This window comes from Rhinolophus sinicus, chromosome 14, assembly GCF_057876585.1.
Source record: "Rhinolophus sinicus isolate RSI-liver-muscle chromosome 14, RSI-T2T, whole genome shotgun sequence".
In the NCBI taxonomy this organism is placed as follows: domain Eukaryota; kingdom Metazoa; phylum Chordata; class Mammalia; order Chiroptera; family Rhinolophidae; genus Rhinolophus; species Rhinolophus sinicus.
The window spans coordinates 158,122,320-158,148,908 of NC_142514.1; the positions used below are offsets into that span (position 1 = coordinate 158,122,320).

The 26,589-nt window shown below is 33.5% G+C and overlaps 1 protein-coding gene across 1 annotated transcript in view; it reads right to left on the reverse strand.

Moving 5' to 3' along the window:
• LOC109453096 (zinc finger protein 133-like) overlaps positions 1–21,988 on the reverse strand; it is a 45,574-nt gene extending 23,586 nt beyond the window's left edge. Inside the window, exon 1 of the mRNA XM_019742594.3 lies at positions 21,243–21,988. The gene's annotated coding sequence lies outside the window, so the exon portion shown is untranslated. The remainder of the gene's footprint in view (positions 1–21,242) is intronic.
• Between the last annotated feature and the right edge of the window lie 4,601 nt (positions 21,989–26,589).

Here is a 26,589-nt window from a genome sequence, read left to right on the forward strand (position 1 = left end):
GACATCGTTTTAGATTCTGAACCTAATAGTCCTTGATTAAAAGCAATGAACAGCCAAGGCTGAGTTTTATAAGCATTTTGCTATACAAAACCAGATATCCCACCAGGCATTCATAAAATCAATAACAAGTGATGAGTTAATTAATTAAATATTTTAAAGAAGCAAACTTTAAAGATTTTTTTGGCAGTTCAGTGAAAACAATAGGGATCAAATTTTATTTTCAAAGAACTTAAGAATATGCTGAATTGAAATGGAAGGGAAACACTTAAAAAGAAAAAACTTTTCTTAATAAATGCCAAATTACTATTTTAAAGTTATTTGCACAGTATAGAGTATAACATTTCTTCACAAAACAATTTCACATTTTATCATTTAATGTTAAGTATACACTTTATAAAATAAGGTGGGTTTTTTTTTTAAGTTTTCAAAAAAAGTCCGGCATTTCAAAATAAGAAAAATTATTTAACGTGCTGCAATATCATAACCAAACAAATCAGACTGTTCATTTTCTTGTTTTCTCTTAGTTTGGATCCAAATACAGGAATAATATAAATGTGTATTTTAAAACATTTCCTTTAATTCTACATTTTAACAAGGTATATCTGACACTGTATCATATACATATTTTGAGAACGTTGGGGAAGTAAAGCAATCATGTAGAAATTAAAGCTTTGCCTCCCCAAATGATTTCAGTTTTCTGAAGTTGCAATTCTTTTTTATTTTATTTTATTTATTTTGATGCTCTTTCTTCATGTGCATACATTTTCAGAGTTGTTATAGCCTCTTAGATAATTGACTCCTTTATCATTATGTAATGTCATTCTTTAATTATTATTAGTTTCAGGTGTACAAAACAATGTACTAGTTAGACATTTATATCCCTAACAAAGTCATGATCCCCCTCCCCCAATCTACTACCCCTCTGACATAGTATATAGCTGTTACAGTTCTGAAGTTGCGATTCTCAGTTTAGCTTTTCATGCTCTCCCTGTTGGCACTTCAGATTGGATACAGAAGCTAAACCCCAGCCATCAGCACTGTAGCGTCATATTTACAAAGAAAAGCAAACATTAAACTTCAAGTCTTCAATGCACTAAAAAGCAAATATGCCAGGAAGAAAATCAGCTCCCTGTGTGGTCTGCACAAAATCTTTGTTCTTCAGAACCGTAGAGAGAAATACTTTCAAGGTCTTTTCAGCCCCAAAAGAGCTAAAGGACATTCATGACTGTGGCAGTTTTGCTCATTTTTTCTAATATAGAGAGAAATTGCCACTAAGGGAAATAGCCTTCTTCAATAACTGAAATGTGAAAATGGATTTGTAGCACTTAAAATCTAAAGGTGGGGGAATGTACAAAAATTGGCATGGGCATGGATATACTGTAGCCCAGCTCACAACTGACATTTTCACTTATGTCTCTGGGTATCTAAAATAATATACACGGAATGGTAAATAAAACTCTAAAAAAAAAAAAAAAAAAGAGAGAGAGAAGACTGCCTTTAAACAAAAGGATTTTTGAAAAAAGATTTCTGCTAGAAAACACATCTGGAATTATAGGGAGAATATGCATAGTAACCCAGAGTTGTAAATGGTTGAATTCTCCTAAAGGCCTTAGTGTAAAACCAGGCCCCTATTAAAGATTTTCTATGAGTAACTTGATTCTTACAAGAATTTAAGAAATTAGAGATTTACATCAGACACTGAGACATAAATGAAAAAAGGCAAACTTTCAATCTGATGATGATGAAACGTATATATTTACTATTTTGTCTTTTATATGATTCATTCTAATAATGGAGGTAATAAGCATCTTTATTAAATGTGTACTATGAACAAAGCACTTTCTATAGAATTTATCATTCATTCCTAATTATAAGTATTACATGTATAAATATTCCCATTAGGAATTCAGGCTGTTTGAAACAGGTCAAGTAACTTGATCAAAATCAAATAGCTGATAAGCTTTACAGCTGAAATTTTAATTCAGATACTTTAACACTCAAAACAATTTTGTCTTTGATATATAAAAACGAAATATACACATGTGCACACATACACATACACAAACACACTCCTTAAAGATTAAAACAGGGTTGGCAAACATTTTCTGTAAAGGGCCAGATAGTAAATATTTTAGGCTTTCCTAGATGTATGAGCTATGTCACAGCTACTCAGTGTTGCCATTGTAATATGAAGGCTGCCATGAGCAATATGTAAACAAACGAGCATGGCTGTTCCAATAAAATTTGATTTATAAAAACAGGTTGAAAGCCAGATTTGGCCCCTAGGTAGTAATCTGCCTACCCCTGGCTTAAAATAATAACATTTTTTGTTATTTTGCCACAGTAACGAAAAAATAATTGAAATGTTAACATAATGTAACAAGAAATAACTGTGATAGAATTCAAAGTTAGAAAGCAGGAGAAAAACAACAGCAGCAGTTTAGAGGGAAAGAATAACCAACTATGTAAAGTCAAGTCTTCCTAATATTTTACCTATGGATTATGGAGTGGCTGTTGCAGACTGAATTAAAAAGTAACAGGAACTGAGGAGAGATACATCATGACTTAAAACCAGAAGAAGTTAGAGACATGTGAACAATAAGCAGAAAGGAAATATCAAAAGCTCCTGTGATAAAAATGCAATTATCTAGAATCTAAAGAACCAAGTAATTTCAATAAATGATTGCTTCATAATATGGTAGGATCAAAGGAGAAAATTTCAATTCACTAACTATTAAAATACCTTCTTTCCCATTCAAGATGAAGTAAAAGGGACTATATTTACATTCCCACCTGAAGCAGTTGAAAACAAATGAAAATATAAAACAATGGTTTTTAGATATTGAACATCATGCGGAGAATGATCCCAAAGCAACAAATGAGGTAGGCCACACAACTGTCCTGGTTTGTTGGCTGGAATAATTACCAGGCTGCAACAGTGGTAGAGGAAACCTAGATAGAGCCTAGTGGTATTGCTGAGTTGAGGAAGGAAATCTGGGTGTATGAGGAAGTCAAGTTGGTAAGAGTTTTCTGTGCAAGATTTCACATAAGAGAGGGCTGGCTACACACAAAGAACTCGAGATCTGCAAAAAACTCACCTGAGAGCCATGGGCTGAGAAATGATCACCATGTAAAAACAAAACAAAACAAAAAAAGACCTCATGATTCATAGGACATCAAGTAGAGTATTCAGAAAAGTTTTAGCTCAATAGTATGGCAATGGCAAAATTAGTCCTAAACTCCTAACTGATCTGGTCTCATTTAACAGATTTTAGAAATAAGCCTCCAAAGGATCAAACACTTTCTTGTGCCTCAGAACAAGATTGAGGATGTGTATAGGGATATACAAATATCTAATACCTGAGAAAGCAAAACTCACAATGGCTATCATCCAATAAACACGTATCTGCATACAAAGAAGCAGGCAATCCATAATTTAATCAATAGAAGCAGACCCAGAATGATAGAGATGATAGAATTAATCACCAAGAACATAAAAGTAATCATCATAACTATATAACTTGAATTATGTATAGTTCAAGAAGGCAAAGGAAAGATTGACCAGGTTGAATAGAAAATATAGAAAACACAAAAATATATTTTTTGTGTGTGTGAGCTTGATCTTCCCTTTTCAATTAGAAACATTTAAAAATACACACAATTGCATATTTGAATCCAACAGGCAATATTTTTAACCTTTGGATTCATCCTCCAGGAAAGTGACATAAAATGCCATCAAGTTGACAGGTCAACATTTTTGCTTTATCATTATCACCAGTTCTATTTTTTTTTAATAAGTTTTTCAATAAAAAACATGTTTATCACTGTTCTTTACAAGAATTATCTTTATTTACAATATCATAAATGTAGATACAATTTATCATTTTCAAAAGTGTTGTCTTACTTTGAGCCTAAAAGTCCCAATTTACCTTCTGGTACTGTGACAATTGCCACAGCCACTCATGTACACTTCAGATTTCTCTGACTTAAAGTGGGGAGAGACCCAAAGTCAGCCAATCTCAGTAGTTGTGTGACATCACCTGTCAAGTAAGTCACTCCTAGAATAAATACAACTGTTAACAAAAATAAGATTGAATTTTCCTGTGTATATATTTTTAGAAGCAATGGAGGTGCGGCCATATATTGGTAATGCAACTGAGGAGCTAGTCTTAGAATTCCATGTGAAAAGAGCAATTGAGGACAATCTTGCCCTTGTATTTTAAACTTGTTCCACATATGACTCTTCGGTATCAATTATAAAATAAGAAAAAAACTAAAATTGCAATATTGGAAGTAGACTTTCCAAGGACAATTATATTCAAAAACTCAAGAGTCAATGACGTGATAGGAAACTTCAATTTATTGTTCAGCTTTTTTTCCACTAGGTGATAACCAAATGATCTCTGAGTTTTAAGTATTAATGAATACTTAAATTTCTTTGGGGCTGCTATAAAGAAGAAAAAAAACAATGTATGTACCAGTTAAGAATACATACTTTAAAAAGTCACATGGGAAGTAAGGTAGTATTTGTCTTGCTCTAGAAGACAAAATTAGAATAAATTAGTGAAAGGTATAGGAGGGTTTGTTGTAGCTGATTAAACACTCAATTTACTATTTTAGAACTCTCCAGAAGTTTTAGATAGAGGCTTAGTGGACGTTTGGATACCATACAGATGGCTCAATAATGGGTAGGAAGTTGGACAACAATGAATTCAAACAGTTTCGTATCTAAATACTTTGCTCTAATTAAGTAGTTTCCACTACTTAATTTTATCTATTTAGTAAAATTAGTTCTCTAATAATTCTGTTAATCTAATTCCAAAAGAATATGAATAATGGATTTTTTAGCTCAATGTTTGTAGCTCAAGGTAAAATGTTTTAAAATAACATAAAATGAAACCCCAAAAGTATTCTTCAATGAAACAGCCTAAGAATAATTTTGATTTATATTTTAAAAACAGAATGTATGCAGCTTCTATTTTTAAATTATTTCCTCCAGAGTGATTTTTATAGGATTTTTTAACAGGAGATATACCACATGTGAGTCAGTGTAATGAGACTGATGTATTGCACATCAAAGCAATAAAATTGATTCATAAGTATCCATAAACCCATTGGAAAGATTTCATATAATAGTTTGAATGTTAAAAAAGTCACACAGACACAATTTTAGAAGTTCAGTCATTCAGAATAGTAATTCATAGGATTTTCTGAACCAATGCTAAGATTTCTTCTAATATCTCTTTTCTGAGTAGGTGCAATTTTGTTTCTTTATATTATTCTGAACTTCCTAACTGATACACATAAAACTACTATTAATGGCAATGTGAACAGTTAGATACTATAGCCAAAATTTTTAGAAACAGTCCTATAATTGGTGTCATTCAAAGTCTGCTGTGATATAAGATAGAAAAGGCTCACAGAAATACTGCTATTTCTGTTGTGTCTATGCCTGGGTCTGTTTTCCAAATAAAATGGTGAACCACCTTCTCATGCTTCCAACTACACTTAGGGTGATCCTCAAGGGTCTGGAACATCTGTTACCAGAAGACATGTATAGTTAGACACAGTCATTCCAATTTGAGAATAAAACAAAGGTATATTTAGTCTTTAGCAAACACTTTCACAGTCTGGAGTTACAACGTAATTTCATGCTTACCAATGTAAGGATAAGCTTTCCATGTATTTACACTTTTGGCACTATTTGATAGATTGGTTCTTTGGTGTTAGGCCTATCTATGGTAGTAATAAATGTAATAACTTTTCTGAGAGGGGAAATACTGTGAACTTGTTTTGTATTCTTTTAGGTGTTCCAGATATTAGAATGTTTTATATAAATTCTCTTTCATGAACATATTCATATGGAATAAATTGCAAAAGTAGAATTATTATAGTATTTCCCTTCTCTATGTATGTGAGTTTCCTTGTGACCACTTAATGGGTCAGTACTATTTTTTGTTTTTTAATTAGCAAGTTGTTTTTTTTTTTTATATGAGAAAATAAGTACTATTGTTTTTATTTGTACTTCATGCATTATCAGGAGGGTTAAGAATGTTTTTAAATATTTAATTTCTTTTCATTATAGTCTTCTATGAATTTTCTATTCATATCTTTGACCAATTCTTCTATAAGAATACATAAAATATATAATAATTTTAAAGCATGATGGAAATGTGGAAGACCATTTGCTACATTTTATGGAAGAATTGTGAAGAAATAAACAACAAAAAATATATTAGCATATTTGTGATAAGTACAAATAATTTACTCTTGAGGAAAACAAGCACATAGGTAGCTCAACATGATATTTCCTTTATCTAACACAACTTGGCTTATTTAAAATGAAACTAGGCAGCAAAATAAAGTTTCAAAGTGTTAACTAAAAAGTGAGGTTGATTCTACCTATATAAGGAAGAAACTTATTTGGTGAGGTGCCTTAGAAAATATGCTGACTCAATTAGGAGAGAAGCATTCCTTAAGGAAAAAAAAATGATCTCTATTTTTAATACCCACCCTCTCCTTATCAATATAAATATATCTGTAATTTCAATATATACATGTTTGATTCAAACAAAACATATGCCTAATAAAATAGCTATCTTGGGACCAACCCACTATAAGAGTTTAGACATGTTTTAAAATCACATTCCAAAAAATAAGTAAAACACTCAATTTAAATTTATGATAAAAAGGTTTTTACATATATATGCAAAGGTCTTTTCGAGAAATACTCAATATTTTTATTTTAGAAAGTAGTTTGTATTTGTCAATAGCATTCATTAACTACATTATTGTAAGGCCAACAATTTGATTGTATCCAAACTTGTAACACTGAAACAGTCAACACATTGACTTGTTTCTGAGCTTAGCACAAACATATTGAAGAGCCAAGGTCAATCTTCATGTAATAAAGATTTATGTGGTGGGAAATGTCTAAAGGGAAGTTTAGAAATTCAGTTGATCAGACTTCCAATGGTCTACATGACCTAAGGTTATCCAAAGAAATAGTCACTTCCATATTTAACTCTTTCCTGATGACATTACCCAACATGTTGCTCAACACTGACTACAGACAGACATACAAAATAAATGTTTTACAATTTAAAGCCGTGCAAAACATCTTTTCTCTGTATAAATCAATATGCCTTGTTTGATAATTATACTAAATTATTTATTAGCCTACTGAATATTTCTGTCTACAAAAATTTTCAGAAATAAATTTAATATTTAATCACTTTAGCCTTCAAGAATATTTCTCTCTCCTTCTTTTTGTGATCCTTATTTTCTATTGCTATTTTTCCAAATTATAAATATGCATACATGTACATATGTACATATGTGCATGTTTATTTAATTTGTATATTAAATGGACTGAGTAATTGAAAAGAAAAGTAAAACCCAAATATCAAAAGAGTAACTAAATGTGAAACAATAAAGGCAACAGATCAATGTGTGTGTATATGCGTGCGTGTGTCTGTGTGATGTTTGAGTGCTTGAAAATCAAAAAGGAAAACCCAGCGGGGGGTGGGGGGGTAGTGATGAGTGAGAAAGGTGAAGGGATTATGATGTACAAATTGGTAGTTACAAAATAGTCACAAGGATGTGAAATACAGTATGGGAAATATAGTCAATAATATTGTAAAAACTATATATAGTGCCAGATGACTACTAGGTTTATCATGGGACTACTTCATAAATTATATAAATACCTAACCACCACTGTGCTGTACCCCTGAAACTAATATAAAATAATAATACTGTATGTCAACTATAATTAATATATATGTATATTATACTCACACACTATATATACATACATATATACGTGTATATATATATATACACACACACATATATATATATATATATATATATACATTCTGTGACTCTATATATGTATAGAGTCACAGAATGTAAACTACAGTATAGGGAATATAGTCAATATTGTTATAATAGCTACGTATGGTGTCAGATGGGTAGTAGACTTAGAGGGATTATTACTTTGTGAGGTATGTAAATCTCTAATCACTATGTTGTTTTGTATACCTGAAACTAAGAAAAAAAGAGAAAAGAAAAGCCAAACTCAACCTTAAGATACTATTGTAATATTCACTAAACTTTCCACATTAAAATAGCTCTGGATTTTAAATTTAAAAGCCCACATTATACGTATAGCACCATATTTTAAGGAAAGTGATTCTAAAGTTTATCAATAGGACAATAACAATTTTAGGTGCATGAGAGTTGGAATTATATAATTAGAAAGGTTTTTGTCTTTGTAGGGTCCCCGTAATTTTTAAACACAATTTTATGAACTACATCTAGCAACTTTATCCACCTATCCATCTATCTATCACCTACCTATGCCTTTGTTTTTTCATCTACTACAGAAGTCATCTGCTATAATATTATAAAGCATATAATTTTAATGACTAGGTAAAGTACAAAGAAATGAAAGTATTTTTTGAATTACTCTATGGAGAATGAACATCGTCTAGGTGGTGAAGAATGGAGGGGATGTCCTTGCTGGTAATTGCAGCTGCCGTTAATCTGTATGAGCTCATTAATTTTTATGGTTCCTTCAAATTCAACATTTATTTAAGATAAGTTAGGGAATGACATCATCATAATTGCCTCTTTCAAATCAAGGGTGAGTTTGATTTAACAAGACTTTTGGACTCTTTTCCTGAAATAGAGATTATTATTCATTGGTGGCTTCACATAAAATTCTTGAAAGTGAAAAGATGGATTTTTTCCACTTTAGCAAAGACAAGGAGAAGATTCTGCAGTTTTTTTCAAGGTCTCCTTAATTGTCCTTGTCCCATGACTTATAACTGATTCCATAAGCTTTATAAACTATAGTTTATTTAGATTCAAATGCTTAAAACTGAATAATCTATGTGACAATAACATTGGAACAACATAAAAGGGTGAAATGTGTCCTTTTTGGTTCTGCAAATTAACAAAGAATATATTTATATGAAATAACCGAGGCCAAGACTTTCATATTCTTTTCAAAAGCCTAACCTGTTGCTACTTATCATTTGAATCTGAAAATTTGCTTTTTGATAGTTCATAATTAAGATGGTGGATTGATTTAATTTTAGAACCGTGGTATCAGTTGAAAGTTTGTTTCCTCTCTGGATGCTGAACTAATGAACATGAAGCAGTTAATGGAATAAAGTATAAACTATGCTATTTTCTGTTCAATAAAGGTGCCATTACTACTGTGTATAGTGGATCTCAGGAAAAGCATTAATTATCATTTCGTCTTTAGTTACTTAGTCTATATAAATGATTCAACCTCTGAATTAAAATGAACAAATAGAAAAAACTATTAAACTTTTAACTAGACGTTACAATAGTGCATAAGGTAGAATCTTTCTATAAAAGAGGTCTTGTCTATACAGGGAAGCTCTGCTGCCAGCCTATTTCAAGGAAGCTTGAATTCTCAACAGGACAATACATCATCCTTCAAGTTGGGCCATACCTGTAATTCAGTCTTATTGCATTCCATTGTGTGGTCAGTGTAAGAGGCCAACAGTTAACGATTTGAATTACAATGTGCAGCCTATGAAAACTATCTTTTTATTTTAAAATATTCTTTATTATATTTGTTTTCCTAAAAAAAAAAATGTAGCAATTAAAATTCTCTATCCCTTGGCAGAAAACGATGTAACTAGCCAACTAAACTCCTGAAGCACTTTCAGGATCTTACATGATTGTACTAAGTTATATCCTTTGACTCATTTACTTGACCCATCTAATTGCCAGGATCCTTAATTGAAACTAAATAAGCAATCTAAATGTGCTAATGTGTTAGGTTAAATAATATTACCAAAATCTGCATTGTAATGGATTGTTAAATGTGAACTACACAATTTAGAAACTAACAGAACAGTTTTTAGAATTAATCTAAATTCAGAGCTTGATTTATATCGAGGCATTGTGGGAAACAAAAAATAAAGAAAACCTCATTTAAAATGGAGTCAGGAAGCCCTGAAGAGGGAGCTCTCACTCACCACTCAGTTACAGCTGACATTACCAGTAGGAAGAAGGAAGATAAGAGTTATTTCGACAAGGAGGACATTTTTTAGGTAGGAATTTTATCTCTTATTCTTAAGAAAAGGAAGGAAGATCCCGCCCTCCTCAGCAACAAAGCACTAACTACAGCTTGGAGCCAATGAAAAACCTCCACAACCTCAAACTCTTGTTCTCCAATTATTATTTCTTCAAAACAACCCTTCCTAGTTTCCTCCTAAGACCTCATAAAATCTAACCTTCCCCTGGTTTTCTTTTGGACTTGTCTATGGTTTGCCATAGCTTGTTTGTTCTGAATTGCAATTCTATACTATTGACAAATGAACTCATTTTGCTGGTAAAATAAATGGCTATTTTATTTTTGAGGATGACAGCATTTACAGCTTAAGTGAACTGATCCAATCAAAAATCATTTATCATATATTGATCCCATTATTATGAATAGGTTCAAACAAAATGACAATAGCGTTAAAGTTCCGGGATTAACCGGCGGTTTTAATTTTTGTCTTTGTTCTTTTCTGTGTTTTCAAAAAAATGTCAAGTGAGGATATATAACTTGGTATTCTGGAAACAAAATATTTCTTTTAAAAGAAAGAACTAATTGCCTAGAGGCCTATATTTAAGGGGGCTAAATAATATAAAGTGTAGTTTACTGGAACATATAGTATAGACTAGAATTCTATTTCTTAAACTGAAGAGCAAATATAAGAATAAATAGAAGGCAATACATATGCAAACATATGATAAATTCACTCTACAACTGATGCTGACTGAAAGCTGGTCAGGAAAAGACTTCTTAGATACAATATGATGATCTGACTTGAAAGAAAGATATAAATTGGGTAGAGAAGGGCAGGAAGGATGCTTCAGGTTAAAATTATTATATGAAAAAAATAAGGTAGAAATAATAGTCTGAACTTGAATGTGGATGAGAATGTGTGTGTGTGTGTGTGTGTGTGTGTGTGTGTGTGTGTGTCTGTGTGTTTGACATGGAAAGAAATAGAGATAGAAAGATTAGATAGAATATGGTGAAGATAAATGAAGTGATTCTTATGCGATAATTATCAGTAGGCAGAGGACTTTTGAAAAATGTCTTTGTTTACTTCTTGAGGTCAGAAATCTAGAATAGATATACTATGTAAAATTTGTTTGAAAATTAATTATGTGCATAAGACTAAAACTATAAGTACAATGAAAAACTCAATGGGCTTCTTATTGTCAAAAGTATAACCATAGGTCTAAAGGGAGTCTATTTATTGCACTGATCACCTTCTCTCAACGTATTACATAAACACCAAAAGACACAGCATCCTAGAGGTAAGGAATATGTTCAGAGGTAATCTGAGAATACAGAAAATCTGATTGCTTTCTCAAATAGATACGTATTTAGCCCATGTGCTAGACTCTTGAAAATGATTCATGGTGGGCATTAAGAATCCTGAGACTTAGACCCTGACCTCAAAGACTTGCTGCCTAATTGAGGAACTTCCACTTACTCCACATGTCTGAGATTTGCTTATAGATACAATTAACATCATCTGGAGTTATATGTATAACTTCAGGTCACATGATTGGGTGAATGTATCTGATTTTTGTTTCAGAAAAATGGAAAAACACTCAATTTAACATAAACACGGGATAAAGAGTTAGTTTCTAGAATTAACTTCATAAAATAACAGCCATGCCAAAGTCCATATTTTCTGACATAAGATGACATATGTCACAATATCATGATATGATATTTGACACACCTTAAAGACAGAGAAACTGATGATGAAATGATGTCATCAATGACGTCAGGGAAAGCAAGGTATTTCTATGTTTTTCTCCCACTACATATTCTTCTATGTCAGATTTTTCCAGGAAAATTAAAAACCATTTATTAAAACCTGATATTTTCATCCATTGAAAGACAAAAACAAAACAAAGCACTGGACTAACTACTAGCTACTCAAAGCAAGTTATTATCTGAAACCTAATTTGCTTCTATTTTTCTTCTTAAGACAACACAAAACAAAATAATATTTCCTACATTTCAGTAGTCAGAGATGACAGATTAGAGGCAAAGAGAAAATGCGTATTCCTAGGAACATTTTAAACATTCTTTTCCAGAAAAGTAAACAAAACAAAGCAAAAAACCTTACTGGCATAATATCATCTAAATATGGGAAAAATACATTTCTATAATCTGACTCTTCAGAATGGTATAAAACTGATCATAAATAATGACTGTGTAGAGAGGCATATGAAGTGGGTGTGGAAGCCTTACTTTGTGAACGGACATAGGGAAAACTAGCTCAAATTTCCCAGAGAGTATTTCAGAGACGTTAAATTGGAATGATTTCCAACATCACAATTTACTTGCGGACACTAAGATTAGATTAATAGCCAGAAAAAGAGGAGTCTGGGGCATCACCATCATATAACACTTCCTTACAATGTAATACAAATTAACATGTGGTATGAGTGCTAAAGATCAGAGGTCCCAGGACAGACAAATAAATTGACTCCTGTTAGGAAGACTCTACCCAAACATCTGCTTACAATACTCATATATGGTTGATGCAGAAAATCACCAAAATTGGTAGACTTTCACTCCTTCCCTGTGATGTCTCTCCCCTTACCACATCATTTAAAACTTAATTCAAAGGAACCAATAGTAGAACAAGGCTTAAAGGAACAAAAAGTTTACTAGAATAAAACCCAAGCCTTCTCAAGCACCCCATGGATCATTTTTCATCAGGAACCAAAGAACACTTCATGTAACACTTTTTCTTTTAATATCGAAACTCTTTCCTTCTGAAATAAATTATTGGCTGCTTTGTCATAGCGACCTAATACTTCTACAGAATGAAGTTATTTAAAAAGTACAGTCATTCTACGCTGCATCAATTAAACTGAGCCCTGTTTACTTTCTTTGAGGTATGCACAGTTATTTGTGCATACCTTAAACGAGTTTCTATATTGGTTACATTACTCATGTCATTAAACTGCATTTTACTCAGTTTACCTGCTGTCTCCTGAGGGGAAGAGCCAATTGTCAAAATCAAATAGCTTTCTTTATCTCTGTGGCATTTGCCAGTTTATAAAAGCAAAATGCTTGGCTTTTGCTGAAGGCTGAATAGTAAGCTTTCCTGCAGGACAACAAAGAAATTGTAATGGGGGCCCTAATGCATGTTCACTACAGAGAAAATGATGGACAAATCAGTGCAATAGTGCATCAGCTACTATAGTTGCTATGGGAAAGGTCAGAATGGGCAAAACCAGAAAATTATGTCAAATTTCATAAATTAAGAGCTTTAATCCCTATAGTTACAATATTATTATAAAAGGACCATATTTTTTCTAATTGCAGTAAACACATTTTTTAAAAAACCAATGCTAAACTTTTGATCTACCAAATGAAAAATATGAAATAATTTTTAATTAATATTTTTGACATTCAGTAGTATTTTATATCAATGTCAGGTGTAGAGCATAGTAGTTAGACATTTATATAATTTAAGAAGTAATCCGGGGTGGCCAGATGGCTCGGTTGGTTAGAGCGCGAGCTCTGAACAACAGGGTTACTGGTTTGATTCTCACATGGGCCAGTGAGCTGCACCCTCCACAACTAAATTGAAGACATCGAGCTGCCACTGAGCGCCTCGTGGGGTGGCCAGATGGCTCAGTTGGTTCAAGCGTGAGTTCTCAACAAGGTTGTAGTCCACATGGGATGGTGGGCTGCACCCCCTGAAACTAAAAGATTGAAAATAGCAACTGGACTTGGAGCTGACTGTGCCCTCCACAACTAGATTGAAGGCCAATGACTTAGAGCTGATGGGCACTGGAGAAACACACTGTTCCCCCTTATTCCCCAGTAAAATTAAAAAAAAAAAAAAAAATTGAGGAAAAAAACCAAAAAGTCACCCCCATGACTAATCCAGCATCCAACTGGCACTATACATAGTTATTACCAGAAAAATATCAGATATTGAGTAATATATCAAGAACCTCAACCTCTCATCCTCCAAATTTGTAAAGAATCATGGTAATCATAGACACTGCTTTACGGAGACCTTAGGTTAAAAGTCTTGAGCTAGAAAATCTCCTGCTGGTGAGCTAAGCAGTTTTTACCAGCAGGACAATGCATTGTCATTACCGCTGCAACAGTTCTTGTAAACAGTTCTTTCTAATTAACTATTATGCCCAGTAACTGGCCTGCGTATTTGCTATATGCACACAAGAACTGTTGAAGGAAAGGGAGGACAGAAGAACGAATAGGAGGAAGAGAAAGAGGAGGAGGAGGGACAGCTGAGGAAGAAGTAAAAAAAAAGAGAGAAGGAGGAGGAAGGGGACAAGAAAAGAGTGGACTGCTGTTAGAGCCAATCCCAGAGATGTGGAAACCAGGTCCTAAAGAGGAAATGGGATCTGTCCACAAAGTACAGAAGATAGTGCAAGGTTCTGACACCAAATTCAAGTTGTCTGACTTCACATCCATAGCAGGGGTTCTCCTGTTACTGCGCTTCATTGAGGAGTCCCAATTCAAAGATGCATATGAGTACACACTGCATACTCTGATATACTCTTACAAAAAACAAAAAATAGGATGGAATCTGGCAGGTCCTGGGTGCTCTTTGGTAGAAATTGTTCCCTATATAACGATTATTATATTTCTCTTAATTTAGTTTATTTTTAATGTATATCTGTTAGCACGAGATAATTATGGGCTTATAAAAAATATCTTGCTCAAATTTGTTTTAAAATATTCATAACAGAAAAAATGCTAATGGATGCTCTAAAAATTGTTGAGGCATAAACTGTAGCCACAAAAATGTCAATGACAGAACATTGTTAAGGCATTAGCAAAAAATAGTTTTTAGTGAGTAACACTAGGTACCAAGTGGCTAGAGTTATATCTTCTGATTGAAAGAAACTATCCACATGAGTCAGATTTGTGACCCTTTCTTAGCTAGAAAAGTCAAAATTCCTCTAGAAAAAGTTCAGATGTCCTATCTAGGAAAAAAACATACCTACAAAACCTTTGATATTGCAAACAATTTCAAAGGGCTCATGCCAGCCCCTGTCTTCTGACTTTTAGATCCCTGAGGTACTGGTTAAGAACCTCTCCATCCTACCTCAGTGCCTCTACTAACCAAGTCTACAGGATAAGCATTGAGTCAAAAGTGCATTATGCAACTTGTTTTCTGTTTAATACCTAGAGATGATTGGAATAAATACATAGTAAGTAACTATTTATCAAAAGGAAGCATTGCCTCTGCCCTAATATTATTATTAAAAGAAACTGAAAATAAAGTGTTATTGATTTGAAGAAAAAGAAGCAAGCTGGGCAGTCTATATTAACGTCACAAGAAGTAGACATCAAAAAGAAGGAATACTACCAGAGATAATGGAAGTGTCATAATGATAAAATGTCAATTAATGAAGAAGATAAAACTTACCCTTCAACAAGGACAAGGTCTTCAATAAAAACTTCAAAAAACATGAAGAAAAAATTGACACTACTAAGTATTCAATCCATAGTTGGGGATTTTTCTAAGAATATGGAATTTTTGAATAATACTTTTACAGAAATTAATGTAATTACATTTATGGATTACTTAACACATCAAATGCAAACATACATACACACATTCTTTTCAGGCATACATGGAATATTCTCCAAGATAGAGCATATGTTATACAATAAAATATGTCTCAATACATTTTACATCATTAAAGTCAAAGAGAGTATATTCTCTGGAAAAAAATGAATAAACTAGAAATCAGTAACAAAAATATATCGGAAAATTTCAAAATGATTGGAAATTAAGAATGCTTCTAAATAATCATGGATCAAAGAAGAAACCACAAGAAAAACTAGGCAATATTTCAGTCTGAATTAAAACAACAATAACAAAAAAACAAAATTTATGAACGAAAGTTAAAGCAATGTTTAGGGTAAAATTTATACTTAAGTTTAATACTTAGAAAAATATTTAAAAGATTACACCTTAAGAAGCTAGAAAATAAAGAGCAAAAGAAACTGAAACCCAAAGGAAGTAGAAGAAAGAAAATAAAGACAAGAGTGAGAGTAAATTAACTGAAAAACAACAAACAAGAAAGAAAATGAACATAGCTAATATCAGCTTTGGGGAAAAAAAACAGTAAAGTTAAAAACCCCTAGTAAGATTGAGCAAGAAAATAAAATTACCAAAATTATGAATGAGTGAATATGGATATGGTTTCTACAAATATTATAATTTTAAAAGGAAACATTATGAACATCATTATGCTACAAAAAACAATAACTTATTTGTAATGTATAGTTTTCTTGGATGAGCACAACTTATTAAAATAAATACAACAAAAAGTAGCAGATCTATTCCTATGTCTATTAAAAAGTGATTTTTTGTAAGTCTTTTTTCTCAAGGAAAACACTAGGCCCAAATTGGTTAACTTCTATATTCTATCAAGCATTTAGGAATAAAATAATACCAATCTTACAAAAATTCTTTCAGAAAATAGGAAAGAACATATCACTTTTCAATTTATTTTCTGAGACCAATAGAATACTGAAATAAAAACCTGAAAGGAATATTACAACAAAAGAAAACTACAAACCAATACCACTCATGAATATAACACACATATTGTCAACAGGACATTAAAAATAAAGGTTAGCAATACATAAAATGGCAAGGTATTATGAGCAAATTGAGTTAATCCAAGGAATAAAAGGTTGTTTCAATACTCAAATATGAATTTATATAATTCACCACAATAGCAGTATAAATAAGAAATGGCATATGACTATGAGAATGGATGCAATAAATGACAAAATTTAACATCCATTCATTAAAAACACTCAGCAAAAATAGGAAACGAAGAAACAATGTCAATCTGGTGAAGGGGATTTATAGATAAGACACCCTTAATGGTAAAATATTAAATGATTTCTCTCTAAGATTATGTAAAAGGAAAGAGCATCTATGTTCCTCACATCTATGCAGCATTGTACTAGTGAACCTGGTCAGTGAAATAAGGCAAGAAAAAAAAAAAAAAAGGAACTCCATATTAATTGAAAAACAAACAACTATATTTATTCCCAGACAAAATGGTTGTGTACATAGACATTTTTAACAATTCAACAACAAAATATGTAGAAATAATATGCAAATGTAGCAAGGTTGAAGTATACAAAGTAAATATTAAAATTTTTATCATAGCTTTATAAATTGGCAACAAATTGGAAAATAAAATTTAAAACGTGTCATTTTCAATAGTATCAAAATAGATCAAATGGTTTGGATTAAATTTAACCAAAGATGTACAAATTTGTCACACAAAACATTATAAAATATTGAAGAGCGAAATTAAAGAAGATCTATATAAATGGAAAGATATAGCAGGCTCATTGCTTGGAGGATTTAAATGTTAGGGTGTCAGTTCTCCCCAAACTTTTCTGGAAATGCAAAGCTATCTGTGTCAAGTTTTAATAGACTTTTTGTAGGAGATACAAAGGAGTTAGAAAAACCAAAACATTTTGAGAGACAATAACAAATTTTAGAATTTACACCACCTAATTCCAAAAATGTCTACAAAACTATATTAAAAGATATAACCTAAAGGATTATTATAAGGATATACAAATAATAGATTAATGAAACAAAATCTTAATTTCAGGCATAGACCACTAACACAATTATGGTCCAATGTTTTTCAACAAAGACTCCAATCCAATCCAATGGAAAAATAATTGATTTTAGCAAATAAGGTTGACATTATTTCTTGGATATTGACATGGAAAAATAAAACAAACAAACCAATAAAAAATATGACTCCTATTCCATGCGGAACACAAAAAAATAATCTGAGTTGAATCACAGACCTAAAGATAAAGATTAAACCAATAATGTTTCTACAAGAGAATATACAAAATAGATTTATGATCTTGTGTAATGCAAGCATTTGTTAGATAAGGAAAAAAGAACACTAACAATTAAAAAGGACGTATCGGTGGGTCACATGACCCAGCAATCCCTCTCCTGGGTATCTACCCAAAAAATCTGAAAACGTTTATCCATAAAGATATATGTGCTCCAGTGTTCATTGCAGCTTTATTTACAGTGGCTAAAACATGGACACAACCAAAGTGCCCTTTGACAGATGAATGGAAAAAGAAGTGGTGGTATATATACATAATGAAATACTATTCTGCCATAAGAAAAGGTGAAATAGTGCTATTTGCGACAACATAGATGGATCTTGAATTATTATGCTAAATAAGTCAGACAGAAAAAGTAGAGAACCATATGATTTCACTGATATGTGGGATATAAAACTGAAAACAACAAAGGAACAAGACTCAAAAATAAAGAAAAAAAACTCATAGACACAGACAATAGTTTAGTTTTTACCAGACGGTAAGGAGGACGGGGGTGATAGATGAGGATAAAAGGAATCAAACATATGGTGATGGAAGGAGAACTGGCTCTGGGTGGTAAATACACAATGTGATAATATAGATGCTGTATTACAAAATTGTACACCTGAGACCTACCAACTTGACTAACAATTGTCACCTCAATAAGCTTGAATTAAAATAAATAAATAAATAAATAATAATAAATAAAAGGGGGGAAGGATATATTGGACTCCAAAATGAAAAAAAAATTTTTTTTGCAAAGGACATAATAAAATTTAAAGCTAAACCACAGACTAGAGATGCTAAAATTAAAAAGACTGAAATACTTGAACAGCAAAGGAAATCATCAACAAAAAGAAAATACAACCTACTGAATGGGAGAAGATATTCACGAATGATACATTCGATACGGGGTTATATCTAAAATTTATGAAGAACTCATACAATTCAACACTAAAAACAAACAAATGAACAATCCAATTGAAAAAAGGGGCAGAGGACCTAAATAGACATTTCTCCAAAGAAGACATACAGATGGCCAATAGGCACATGAAAAGATGCTTAATGTCAGTAACCATCAGAGAAATTCAAATTAAAACCACAATGAGCTATCACTTCACACCTGTTAGAATGGCCATCATCAATAAATCCACAAAAAACAAGTGCTGGTGAGGAAGCAGGGAAAAGGAACCCTCATGTACTATTAGTGGGATTGTAAATTGGTGTAGCCACTATGAACAACAGTTTGGAGGTTTTGCAAAAAATTGAAAAGAGAACTACCCTATGACTCAGCAATTGCACTTCTGGGTATTTATCCAAAGAAATCCAAAACACTAATTTTAAAAGCTATATGTACCCTTACATTCACTACAGAGCTATTATCAATAGCCAAGATATGGAAGCAACCTAACTGCCCATCAATAGATGACTGCATAAAGAAACTGTAATACATTTATATATTTGAGTATTACTCAGCCTTAAAAAAAAAAAAAAAAAAAAAAAGAAAGAAAATGAAATCTTACCATTTGCAACAACATGGATGGACCCAGAGGCTACTATGCTAAGTGAAAGAAGTCAGACCATAAAAGACAAATACCATATGACCTCACTTATACGTGGAATCTAAAGAATGAAATAAATGAACAAACAAAACAGAAACAGATACAGAGAACAAATTGATGTTTGCTAGAAGGGAGGGAGTTTGAAGGGATGGGTGAAAAAGGGGGAGGGATTAAGAAGTACAAATTGGTAGTTACAAAATAGTCGCTGCGATACAGTAAATACAGCATAGAACAAATAATCAATACTAATTGTTATAATTATATATGGTTCCAGGTGGGTACTAGATTTATCAGGGGGATTACTTCATAAATTATATGAATGTCTAACAAAATTATAAAATAATATTGTGAAATACCAAGCATTATCGAAGATGTGCAGCAGTTTGGTCGCTCATACCTTGCTGGTCAGAGTAAAAAAGGGTTCAAACACTTTCAAAAACAGGAGGCCAGTGTTTCATAATGTTAAACTATGCTTATTTTATAATGCAGCAATTCCAATTATATATGTACAAGAATGCACTTGACAATTTTATTTTGTAAAAGGCAATGACAGGAAACAATTCAAATGCCCATGAACAAGTAAAACAAAACGAATGGTGGTTTATTCACACAATGGAATATCACTCAGCACTAAAAAGAGCAAAAAACATGGATGACTCTGAGAGTTTTTATTAAATGAAAGAAGCTGGACATGAAGGGGAATATAGTGCATGATTCCATTTATAAAAATTTAAAGAACACACAATCTATGGTGTTAGAAATAAGTCGTTACTTTTGTGGGGGTGTTGCCTGAAATGGGGCACTCTGTGAATTTCTGGAGTGTGTAAATATTTTGTATTTTAATTTACATAGAGTTGCCCAAACTCAAAATGTGTGTGTGTGTATGTGTATATATGTGTGTGCATATATATACATACATATATATATATACACACACATACACACACATATATATATACATATATACACACATATACATATATATACATATATGTGTGTGTGTGTGCATATATATATATATATATATATATATATATATAAAACCTTTAAAAAGTCCCATCTGGAATCAGTGAGAGAACATCAGTACTCAATGTGTTTCTAACTATAAGTGGCCTTGTTTGCTATTTGTTTAGCTCAGGTGAGAGGACACACAAATAAAAATGTATGCAGTCTCTCACCAACCACTTAGCCTCCCCCAAAAGTTAAAACAGGTCTTCTCAGGGATCCAGGGACTTTTCTGTTTTCTTTTTTTTCTTTGTTTCTTTTTTCTTTCTTTCTTTCTTTATTTTCTTTTTTGTACAAGTTTTCAGGTATTCTAGAACCTACCTGCTTCCCCAGGCTCCCTATACCCTAAAATCAGAAACTTGCGTTGGAAGGCCATTGTAGGGACTTTCCCTGGCAACGATTTCTTCCTTGTATCTAGATTCTATTCACTTCTTTGGTCTATTTCCCGTGGACTGCATGCTTGCTATTAGGGCTGTATTGAAGCATGTTGTCTACGGTAAGAAAAATCCTTTGTTTCTGCACAGGAAGCAGTACTGAAACTTCCTCCAAAAGGACTTGGCTGCAGCAGTAGACCAGAATCCTAATCGTAGAAGCCCTCTAACGAAGGGAGGTGATGGGTAGAGCTGAACTGTGTGTCCTTGGCCCCCACTGGTCGGGGGCGCCTTCAGTAGGACCAACCTCTCACCTGCCCTGCTCCTTTCCTCGGTGCCTCAAGCTCCTGGACTCACCTGGTGCTGAGGACCAGCGCGGGCAGGAGAGACAGCAAGTAGTGCGCTGGGCTGAATTTCACACTGTAACCTGTTAGGTTCCTCTTTCCCTCGCTGCCTTCACTCTCCCTTCTTCGCGGGTCCTGTCGCTCCTCGGTGACCGGGGCCTGTAACCAGCTGGCGATGAGCCCTTTCTAGCGGTGGACAAACGGATTAACCCACCAACGCTTCTTGAAACCAGGAACTGGGAGCCGGGAATCAGCTTCGCGAGTGATGTCACCGGTGGCCTAGGAGAGAGCTGACAAGTTTATTCCGCTCAGCGGCTCCGGAGCTGCGAGAGCGACTTGTCCCTGGCGCTGGAGAGGGAGGGGTCCCCGGCGATGGCCCCCACCCTGAACTGATCCTCTATTCCTACGGCTAACGAGGATGGGAAGGGCCGCAGGGGGGCGAGGAGAAATATAATCTGCTAGTAGCTGACCCTGAGTACTCCCAGGCAGTGAGAAAATTCACTGGGAAAGTATCAGCTGCTTAGAGTCTCAGGCAGGTGACTCTCACCTGATTAAACGGAGTTTGAATGAACAGTGTTCTAGAGAGGACGTTTAAAACATTATTTTGATTAAAATGCCTGAGGCAGGTCCTAGAGGGGGTGAGGAGAACTGGAGTACACAGCATCCAGAAATGTACCCTGAGGACAAATGGCATTTGCTAACTCCATAACTTGGGTTCCTTTCCTCAATTGAGACTCACCACACAGAAATAAGTGAATAAAATACATTAGTAGATAACTCAGAGAGGTGTGATTGCAGCACTGGGGTTATTATGTTTTGTATTTTTTAAAACTCTGTTCCAAATTTCTTATAAGAATGCTGCACTCGATGACATTTATTTTGAAAAAATAGATCTCATCCTTTTTTTTTTTTTCCAAGTTGTTATTTGTTGGAGCAAATGTACATGCTCTCCTTTTCAAAGCTTTATTTTGAAGAGGAACAGTTTTGTTAACCCATTGTTTTCTCTCTTTTAATGAGCATTAAATTGAAAACAAAATGCAGAGCACACATGTCTTTAAGTAGCCCAGACCATTAAAATACACGAGTAGTGTTGCAAACTAGATACCTGCCCTTGGGTGACAGTAGAATCCACAGCAGATATAACTAGGCATGTAGAAATGAGTTCCCATGTGAATTGCGTATTGTTTGGGAGGAAAAATGGCAGTGCACTTTGTTAAAAACAGACTCTGGTGACTTCCACTTCCTGGAAGATGGAGACTTTCATGTTCATTTACATTTAAATTTAAAATTACATTTAGAGGTATTTTTTTCTATTCTTCTCATACTAAATAGAAATAAAGCCCCTGGACATTTAAAGCCCCTGACATTACATATATATATATATATATATATATATATATATATATATATATATATATATATATATATGAAACATAAAGAGACCCTTAAAGGCAAGACTATAAAGGTTTCATTAGTTGCCTCTTCCAGTTTCCATAGCCATCAGCATTCCTGAGCTTGTGATCCACATCCCTTTTGCTTCTTTTCACCACTGCCTTCTCCACTATATTTGTGGATAATCACCCACAGCCTCTCTCTTTGACTGTGATAGCGTTTAGGACCTGGATAATCCCACATAAACTTCAAGATCCTTAATTTTATCACATCTTTTCATTGTAAGTTAATATTCCACTCTTTAGTTAAAATACTTTTTTTTTTTTTTTTTCTTTCACCTGGCCGATCTCCATTGTCTTACTTCTAAAATAAACACTGATTTTCCTTTAAGGAAAAATAGTCTTCATCTTTCTTAGTCCTGTGTTTTTTCGTTTGTTTGTTCTCACAGCTTTATTGAAACATGATTGAAAAATAAAAATTATATATATTTAAGTTGTAAAATGTGATTCTTTACAGGTGTACAATGTGATGATTTAACACACGCATACATTGTGAAATGATTACCACAATCAGGTTAATTAATGCATCCACTACCTCATATAATTACCATTTTTGTGTGTATAGCGAGAATATTTAAGATCTACTCTCAGAAAATTTCAAATATACAGTACAGTATTAACTATAATCTTCATGCTGTAGTTTGATCCTCTTGTTTTTTAAATGGAGTTAAAAACACTGCCAAGTTTTAGAGGTACATGTGTGTCTCAAGCCTGACTGGTGTATTCTTTCTCAAGCCGCAAAATAGGATGATGAAGGGATTTGATTAGGATAGAGATATCCTATGAATAGATTTATAGTATATAAGCCCACATAAAATATCCTATCAGCCTTTGAAGACTTTCTAGTCCACATTTGAAATTCCATTTTACTCTGTTTTTTCTGGCTTCTATGAACTTTGAAAGTGAAAGCAGCTGTCTAGTCTATTTCACTTTTCCTCCACTCTTTATAACTTGTGATTTCACCTGTATGGCATACTTTGTGTTCATTCAATTAAATGAATCCTCAAAGTTTAATTACCATACTAAGTCTTATCTTGCAGTTTAGTTTTGGTTTTTATAATCTTAAGTTTGAAACTACTATAAATACTGCAATTTCTTAGCTTTTCATGCATTGCCTCTATAGATTAACAAAGGTACATTTCCCTTTATTTTATTTTAGCCCGCCAAGTGATTGTAAAATCCATGCCACATTTAAGTTTGTATGTAAATCAAGTCTTTATTTTTTATTTGATTATATTTCTTACACTTATATCCCCTATAATTCAGTCCCTGCTGTCTAAGGAAATCAGGCTGCCAATAAACAGCTAGCAGGAGTTATATTGCCACCTCAACCATTCATGGAAAAATCAGAAGATTGAAATAGGGTATGTGCCTATTTGAAAAGAACAGACTGAACAAGCTTTTTATTAAAATTGAATACAAACATAATTGACAATAAAATTTGGTCTTCATAACACTTTGACACTCTCAAAACATGCAGGGCATAAAAGCAAGTAGTTTTATACTGTGTGCAAAATGAAACTCAGGAAATTAAAGTAATATCTCCAAAGTCATTCTGAATGATGATCAGTGAGTTGGCATTGTGATACAGAACAATGGAATTCCATTCACTGCTCTAACTGCTGTACCACCTCTGCAAGCATCCTTTTGACTGAGTATTCCTATGTGTTAAGCATTGTGGTAGGTGTTGGGGGCTACCAGGATTAATAAAACATAGCAACTCACAACATACCGTATTTCCCCCCCAAAAAAGACTGGGTCTTATATTAGTTTTTGCTCCAAAAGATGCATTAAGGCTTATTTTCAGGGAATTCTTATTTTTTCATGTACAAAAATCTACATTTATTCAAAGTCATGTCATTTTCTTCTGGAACATCGTCACAACTCTCCAAACCCGGAATTCTGTCTTGCATTTCTTGTGACTCCATTTCCTGTAGAACCATTGGCCCCAATCTCATATCCAGAGCTCTCCTTAAATGAGCATTTCTCGTCTATTGTAGCTTGCTCGTAGTGCATTGGCAACACAGCTGTCAGTGATTTTATCCCAGGAATTCTTCACCCAAATCACAACCTCTTGCAGGTCAGGTTTCACAAAGTTTAAACGCTGATTTCTCTCCATTCTATTTTCAATGTAGTCATTGATTCCCATGTAGGCAGTCATTCCTGAGGGAATCACTATTTGTCTATTCTTCTCTCTGTAAGGAAGTTCTTCGTGTCTTTATCATGGTGAGTGCTGGCTAAATCCCAGACTAACAGACCTCTGGCCACCTCACAAACCAAGTGGCAGCATTAAATTGACCTACTTCCTTATAACTGCTTGTGTGCACCAGGCTTTTTCGGTTTCAAGAACATTAAATGCCTGAAACATGTTCAACCTTATCTTTCTTGCCCTTAGTGATGATTAGAGGTGGGGCTTTCTTTCCATCCAGACAAATTGCCAAAATACAGGTAACACGCGCATTTTTGTAACCAGTGGAGGGAATGTAGATTGACGAGGCACCCCTCTGATCAATTGTCATTTGAGATCCTTGGCCCATAGACACTGCAGTTTCATCCATAGCAATCATGTTGGACAGTTTGTATTTAGAAAAGTCGATGCCATCAACAAAGGACTTGAAAGCAAGTGCATGTTTAATAACTTCAGTATCTTCCAGCTTGAACAGTGTTGTCGATCTTAGAGACAGTTCATATCGCTGAAGGAAGCCTTCCAGTCAGTGTTGTGATGCTTTGAATTCTTCTGGGGATATTTCTAACTGTGGTGCCACTGCAAGGGCAAATGCTTGAATATGAGCCCTGCGCACAACCAAAGTGTTTGCTCTCCTGTCACTAATCTATTCACAAATGATGTCTTCCAATTCAGGAAATAATGGTTGCCAACCTGATCCACACTTGCACTTCTTAGCATTTCCCTCGTCCACCTGTTGACTGAGGTTATCGTACTCTGCTCACCATTTTCAGACTATTCAGAGATCCAACGTCTCTTTGCAGAAAGCCGTCAGATTATTGCCCTGGGAGTCCTCCATGATTCCTTTCTTATACTCGATGGGATAGCTCTTTTTTTTTCATTCATCTTATCTGGGGGTCAAAATAGTATTCCTTTTAAATCAAACATTGAATCAAGTGTTAACTGAACATTCAAGACATGAGTGGCAACAAAAATGATGATAGTTAAGAATGATGATCCACATAAAAGCAAAGAAAAATTGCAGGCACCAAAATTCAGAAAACGTTTATTTATTTCATACAAAAGTGCATTAAGTATGTCCATTACAACACACAACGTATTGAATTATGAAGATTCATATTAGACACAACCATGTCCATTCGTTATCAAGTGCACACATTATTCGTGCGTTGTGTCTGTACTCCAGTTGGTCATTTGGCAATTAGTTTCAAGTTCATCTTTTTACGTAGGTGTTTACCTCTTGTCCAAAGGCGCCCACTTGGGTATTTACAAATACTTAATTATAATTTATATTATCATTTATTTTAAGTATTAATGTCAAAAATATTATTTATTTATATTTAATTATATGTTAGTATTATTTTATAATTGAATACGTCCGTCGTGTGTTGTAATGGACTTATTAAATGCATCCATCTGGCCTAAGATCTTAACTGGGGCTTATTTTGGGGGTAGGGCTTATATTACGAGCCTTCTGAAAAAATCATGCTGGGGCTTATTTTCTGCTTAGGTCTTATTTTCGGGGAAATACAGTAGTGGCTACCTGGAATATTTTGCTTTCCCCCTTCTTATTTGAGCATGAGCTAATTATTTTTTAAGAGCTATAAATGAATTTAAATCATGAGGCTCCAGTTTCCTCCACATCCTCTTTCTATTTCAGAAATGCTACAATCCTTTTCACAGATGACTTCAAAACAGTCTGCTAGTGATATAGATAGGTCTTT